Source organism: Mandrillus leucophaeus, unplaced genomic scaffold (assembly GCF_000951045.1).
Source record: "Mandrillus leucophaeus isolate KB7577 unplaced genomic scaffold, Mleu.le_1.0 Scaffold124, whole genome shotgun sequence".
NCBI classification, from domain to species: Eukaryota; Metazoa; Chordata; class Mammalia; order Primates; family Cercopithecidae; genus Mandrillus; species Mandrillus leucophaeus.
The window spans coordinates 2,410,152-2,417,992 of NW_012100765.1; positions in this window are offsets into that span (position 1 = coordinate 2,410,152).

The window sequence follows — 7,841 nt, forward strand, 5'->3', positions numbered from 1 at the left end:
TGCATGACAATTTTTATGAATAGTCAATTCAGGGCAAAACAAGCAAGTTTATAAATTCTTCTCCTAGTTGCACTTCCATTGTCAAAACTAATTGTTAAGAAATGGCTTAGGTCTTGTGGCATGCATCGCCACAGTGCCACGATGCAGCTTTCTCATGTCACTAGGGGAATTCATGTTTAGTTGACACTTTCAGGTGGGCTTTGAAGCTGATGATCCTGGCTCAAATCCTAGCTCCACTACTGTGTTACCTAGGCCAATTATCCTAACCTCTCTGAGCCTCAGATTTCTCTTTTATAAAATGTTGGTTGTCTTTAAGAGCGATATATTCATATATACACACAACTTTGTGAACCAGGCAGAACAGTAGTACAGTTGATATTCTTATCCCCAATTTATAGATGGGAATTTAAATGACCTTCCCAGAGCCACATATCAGTAAGACGTAGGCCTAGGACATGACTGACTCAAACCGCTGGTTTCTCTCTCAAATCAGAGCTAGAAGTACTCCTGGAGGCATGATTCAGACACTTACATATTGATAATCTGAGAAAAATACTACCTGGGGTAGTTAGGTTAGTTACCTGGGAGCAACTACCTGGGGGCAGAAATGTAATCTACTCCTACAAACCTAGATCACTTGGCCATGCATTGAGTTATGCTCAGATTTAGTAATAAAACTGTAGTACTTGGAAATCTTAATGAAATGAGAGAGCCCTTTTTTGACTAGCCCTGTTTAGCATTATCCCCATTTCTTCTGAACTCTCAGCATTTTTTTGTTGTTTGTGTGACTTATTTGGAATATAGCTGATATGGCTCCATAGCAGGAATGGCTTGGTAATATATGTTCTATCACTGCAACCCGAGGAAGCATGCCTTACTAACTTCCAGGTCTTCATGGTGCAGCACCGAGTGACCAGTTGCACGGGGTCAACTCTGACATCTGAGTTTGAATGCTAATTCTGCCTCTTGGTCCTGACGTTGCTGCACCCTGCCCTAGCCTATGTCCCCCACATGATTGTTGTGCAGATCAAGGAAGGAGGATTCTGGAGGTGACAGCATAGTGGCTGCCTCTACGGTTGGCAACCACCATCATTAATTCTAGAAATAATTGTGCTCAGTGAACCATCGTGGACTGACCAATGCTTCCTCATGCTTCATGGGTCCACACGGATTTATTCCTTTTAATTTTCTTCTTGCAAATGATTTCCCCCCTCCTAGCATCACTTAAGGAGGGAAGAGTTCAGGGAGAAGAAAAAAGTGAGAGAATGGATTTGCAAGGGCAGTTACCAATAACTTAAAGCATTTTGACTAAAGGAATCTCTTTTCACTCCTACCCCAGTGAGGCTGGACCTATGGTGTCCTTCAGTCAGTATGATGCAGCAGAAGTGATCATACCTGTTCCATGCCTTGGTCTTAAGGGGCCTTGTGTGATTCACTTGATCTCCTGGAACCCTACCCAGGCCAGCCTGCTGGATGATAAAGGACAGCAGAGCTCAGTTGATTAAACTAAGGCCATCCTAGACTGGCCAGCCCCCAGCCAACTGGGGAGCTGACTACAGATGCATGAGTGAGCCCAGCCCAATCAGAAGAACTACCCAGTTGAGACCAACCCAAATTGACAACCAACAGAATTATGAGTTATAAATACAGTTGTTTTTTAAGCCACTATGTTTTAGAGTGGTTTGTTCCCACTCACTCACTCTAGCAAAAGCTAACAGATACACCAATGTTTGAGGCCCACCCTTGTGGAATTGGATGAATTGATCTGGGATGGACCTTAGGTAGAGTATATTGTAAAAGCTCTCTGGGTGATTCTCATGTGCACCCAGGGTTGAAAACCACCAGTCTAGATGAAGACACTCAGTGCTTCACGGGCTGGGTTATAGGTGAGTTAGACCAAGGGTTAACCCAATGGGACTCCTTTGAATCTTGTGGATATCTAAATTTTTTTCCCATAAGTTATTGGGGTACAGGTGGTATTTGGTTACATGAGTAAGTTCTTTAGTGGTGATCTGTGAGATTTTGGTGCACTCATCACCTGGGGAGTATACACTGCACCATATTTATAGTCTTTTATCCCTTGTCCCCCACCCACTCTTCCCCCCAAGTCCCCAAAGTCCATTGTATCATTCTCATGCCTTTGCATCCTCATAGCTTAGCTCCCACATCAGTGAGAACACACGATATTTGGTTTTCCATTCCTGAGGTACATCACTTAGAATAATAGTCTCCAATCTCAGATATCTAAATTTAAAATGAATAGATGGGCTGGGTGAGGTGGCTCACACCTGTAATCCCAGCACTTTCGGAGGCCGAGGTAGACAGATCACTTGAGGTCAGGAATCCGAGACCAGCCTGGCCAACATGGTGAAACTCCGTCTGTACTAAAATACAAAACAAACAAACAAAAAAATTAAGCTGGGTGCACGCCTGTAATTCTAGTTACTTGGAGACTGAGGTGGTGGGATGATCACTTGAACCCAGGAGGTAGAGGTTGTAGTGAGCCATTGTGCCACTGCACTCTAGCCTGGGTGACAGAGCGAGCCTCCATCTCAGAAGATAAAATAAAATAAAAAAACAAACTCATTAACTTAGAGAATATAATAAGCCAAGATAAAATCTGTACAAAAATGTTAATATTTTTAAAAATCTGGGGCAAATGCAAAGATGGAAGGGGCTTTTGATAAAACCAAGTTTAACCTTGACCTTGTACAGGTGGAGAAACTGAAGCCCAGAGGGTCTAAATGACTTGCTCAAAGCCATACAACTAATTTGTGGTAGGGTTTAGATTCTGTATGAGGCCTTATTTTCCGTCTATTTTTCTTGATTCTTCCATAAGGTGACAATAACATGATCCTTCTTTTGACTCACTATATGTGACCTCATACAAAATCTGTGCAAAGATAAGTGTAGGACAGGCTATCTCTAAAGTGTTAACAGGTTAAGAAAAAAGATGGTTTTTATGGAGCATCTCTCATCTTTTGTGATTTATAACAAGGATAACAGGTTTGTTGATTATAAGATGTGTCTTGCATATTATCAGAGATAGAAATTGTAGTCTCACTAAGAACAACTTTACTTTTTTTTTTTTTATGAAACCACAATGGGATGCAGTAGGAGGAAAAGTGCTTAATTCCTTCCATGAAAAGAGAAAGAAGGCATCTGAGCCATGGTCAATGAATTAAAGCAGTTTATTTAACATTAATTGCAGAATTTACAGCACTACCATTTAATGATAGGAATAAAAATAGAAAGAATCCAGTGTAAGCGATGTTGCAGACAAAACATTGGGGTGGGAAATGAGCAAAATTGAAAATGCAATTAACATTTGAAGAAATCTTCCAAAAGGACTGGGAGCTTATCAGGGGGTTGGCATCCCCTTGATGATGAAGTGTGATCCTCATCCCCACCAGGATTTCAGGGCAACCACTGAACATATACCCTGTTGACCATCCCTGGAAAGTCTTTCAGCACAGTCTGACTTAACACGTTTGAGATGGGGCAAAATCTGGATTATAATATGCTTTGGAAATATAGCTCAGGGTGAAAGATAATAGTGTGGATTTGTGTGTGGGTTTTCGTTCTCAAAACAGAAGAGAGTGCAAATTTTAGGGGTGTGTTTTCCTGATTTTAAACATGAGAGGTGATGTCAAAGGGATCAACTGAAAAGAACAGTTTAAAGTTTTTCCCTACGATTTTCTTGGAGATAACACCTGTGAAAGCAAGAAAATAAAACAAGAGGCGTATATGTGACTCTCTGATCTCCTGTCCTTTTGGAATCCGGAAAGAGACCTATAAAAGGTAGTTAGGTTTCTACTAAAGGGCTGAGTTTCTAGAATAGCTACCTAGAAGGCAGGTGGCAGAGTACGGTCTTTGAGCATATGGTCAAAGGAGGCTCACACTCTATAGCCATTTTCCCATAATTTAATGGGTCCCTTTTTAAAATTTTAAAACTTTAAACAGATCTGGGACAAATTCTTCTCTCTTCACCTCCTCCTTTCTTCCCTCATTATAGTCACCTTTCAATAACATCAAGCAGTCGACAGTATAGAACAAAGGATGCAAGTCCTGCAGGCCAGCATGTGAAATTTAAAGGTATTTTTAAATAGCAAAAATAAACACATCTGAGGCCAGGACCTAAAGTGAGAAAAGAGCCAGGACTGACTTGGATTCTGAGAACAAAACTGGATGGAAGAAAAGATACTGGAATTTGTTTTCACTCACTTTGGTGGAAGGATAGATCCTCTTGTAATAATTCACTGACCAAGGAAGGATCTACAGTACCTGGGTTAATAAAGTATTATCTGGGTGGAAATATTTGAATAGAAAGAATGAAAAAAATAATGGACCAGCTCTTTCTCTCTGGTCCAGGAGAACACTTTTGAGAAATGCAAAGGAAGAAGAAAACTAATTGAAATGCTGGTCAATCCTTAATTATCTTTTCCTATGAAGTTCCTTGGCATCCCAGACCTGGGAAGAAAAGACTGAACTGCTCTTGGATTGAGGGAAGGTTAGGTGATTGAAGATATGAATTAAAAGAGAAAGCAACACCAAGATTTTGCCTGTATCATCTCAGTCCCTGCATCTAAACTTCAGTGGTTATTTATTAAGTTATCAATGTGAAGCTTGTGGTTTTGTTTCAGAAATTTCAGTATGCCAGGTGTTTTACAACATTTCATGGTAAGAAGTTTGCTGGCACCACTTGGACTTGTGTAACACAAAATGGTAAAGAAAGGAAATAATATTCTGCCTTCAAGGAAGTATCTGTTAATGGTATGATTACCTATCCAATTGCTAGATAGTCTTTGGACTCTTTTCTTCCCAGGTGGCAGGTTCCTTGTCATAATCTGAAAAAACTTTCCTAGAGATAAAGCTGACTCTTAAGCTAAAGGCCAAATTGGACCAAAGCAAAGGATATTGTTGGGGGGGAAGAAAACCTCAAATTCTACAACTTTTTGAATAGGACTTTCAAGCAGAGATAAAGCAGGCATTGATGGGCCGTATTTTTGGCTGGGGCAATAGCTGTGATTCAGCCTGTCCCCTAAGACAGATCAACAGCATAGGCAATGTGCACTGCCCCTGCCCCTGAGATGGGAGCAAAGCACAGGGAGACAGTGGGGTCTCCTTTTCCCTCTTGTATTTTTCCAGATCAAAGAATTGAGAATAGCTAAAATACAACCTAGAAAACAATAGGAAACCCATTCCATACCTTTCTTTGTTTTCTAAATAATCATCTCCAAAAGGTATAGATGGGATAGCTAAACAGGATGCAGAGGATGGTGGGAAGGGGACTTCTGATGTGGAAGAGCCCCACTGGATAGAGGGGACCTGGATCCTTTGCAAACCCAGCATGGAAGAAGAAGCCTTTGGTAATGTCCCAGGTAAACCACCAGATGGGCTGCAACAGCCTTGACTGGGTAGAGTGCAAGGTGGGGAAAGGTGAGTGCCTGGTGGCCCACAGAAGATACAAGGTTACTATTTTCTTTTTCTTGCCTTTCATGTATGAATTGGAGTCTGCCTTCATGCTGGCACATGCTCAAGACCAAGGGATTGCAGGGAAGTGTTGGAGTCCAGAGAGAGTGAGGTTAGAGATTTTTGGCCCAGTTCTCTTTAAAGCTGACAGATAGAGATCTCTTCCTAGGATCAAAACCTACCTTCCAGCCCATGACCTGCCTTTTCCCAGGCCAGGCCCATGTTTCCCCAAGATGGGAGGAGAGAAAATCAGGCCAAGCTGAGGTAATTTCGTAGTTCTGTGTCTCCAAGGAAAAGGACATCCATTGGCACAAAGCATTGAGTAAAAACCCTTTAATAACAAAATAACATTCACGATGTAGCTACTTCAGTTGTCTGGAAAACTCAGCTTACACTTGATTCAACATACCACTTTCCACAATGTTTAAAAAAAAAAAGACATAAAATTGCATAACAAAATATACCTTGGGTTTCATAAGACTTCTTGGCAAAGTGTAACGAGCAGACCCATGCATTGCCTGTGATAAAAAAGGGCTGGGTATACTCGTGTCTCAAATACCCCTCTGTTTTCTTTGGATCAAAAATGGATTTGAACTTTGTAGATTCTACAATATCTGCATTAAGAGGAACAGTTTGTGGGTTTGTGAGTGTCAGGAAAACTTTGCTGAAACAAATATCAATTTTATTGTGGAAGAACGTATAAAGCTTTCTGTAAGATTAAACACTATTACAATCATCAACTGTCTTAGAAAAGCCAATTTGAAAAATTCTGATATCTGTTCCCATCTTTGGCAGATAAGGGAAAAATAAAAAGACTATATATCAAAGTTTATATTACCACAATCTACTTTATAAGACCAAATAAAAATGTGTTTCTTTGTATTATTCATGAGAGCATGTTCCCAATACACTCTCACAGATAATATGAATGCTATACTGTCAGTGATTTCCAATATTTTGCATAGCAGACTGCTGCTTTTCAACCAAGGTTTCGCAGGCTGCATGCTCCTATGCAAAATAAAGTGTGCTTGGCAGTTGATTTGGCTTTATGTCAAGCATGTTGGTTTGGGAAATATGAAACTCGAGAATGGGTCTTTGAACCCAAGTATAAGAAAGAACAAGTTTGCCCAATCCCCTGCAACTGAAAAACACTTTTGACATACAGAGACCTCAGATAATTGAAGGATTTAAAGAAGATGGTTTTTCTAAAGTGGGTTTGAAAACTTCTTATACTCCCTTTTAGAAGGTAGATGGAACATTGTCAGGCAGGTAAAAATTAAGTGAGAGTCACCTCCAAGTCTAGGGAGGGAGAGCCATGATAGCTGCACATGTGAAGTTTTGGGAAATGGCTGCGTATTTTTGCCCAAATCACTGGAACAGTTGGTGGGAATGTCCAGTAGAGTGGACAAAAGAGAAGTGGGCAGAGAAGAATTAGAAATATTGATGCCATTTGAGTTTCTACTGTGAGCTGACCTGATCACAAAATACTAGAAGAAACCACACACAGTCAAAAATAGCCATTCCCAAGCAGAGATCAAAGAGGGCCACAGGCGGATGAATTTGCACCTCCATATACATGACCAGTTAGGTCTAAGTTCATGAGCATAAAGCCAAAATAACTCCTTTTGGTGGAAATTAAATACGCAAAGGTGAGTTTTTCAATATTTGCTTTCAAACCCCTCTCAGATATGGTGATATATCTGGGTTATGAGGATCCCAATTTGTGGAATGCAAATTGGCTAACTCAAAAATTTGGAATAACTTTTCTCATTATAAAGTTGGAACCCAATTCAATGTGATTCATTTTCAGATCCCAACAGATGTAAAGGGTATTTTCGAGGTGAGATATCTCCCAATAAAACCAATATTACCACCGTCTGAGGCTGAACTGTGTACATTTTCACAGTTTAATGTATACACAACTGTTCCACAACTGCTAACAAACAATAGGCACCCATGCATAAATAAAGTCCATTGAACCAAAGGGGGAGATCTAGTTCAAAATGAAAAATGCTGCTATTAAGACCACAATGCATCACACTGCTAAATTTTTCGCCTCATGCATAAAATTATAGCACTGATTGGCAGTTGCTAATTATAATACTACACTGTTAACACAGAACAATTAATTGTTCAGACCAAGTAGCACAAATGTAGAAAATAATTATTCTTTTCAACAGAGCAAATGAACACAGATTGTTTCTTCAGCAAAATATGAAACTGTAAACTTTGGGCTCATTCTGCAACTTTCCCCAATCCAGCATAAATAAAATCCAAAGGGGAAAAGAAAACATACATTTTCTTTTTAAGCGCACCTTTTTCGTCTATTACAAAAGCACAACCTAAAACGTATAAAGCTTTTTTTTTTT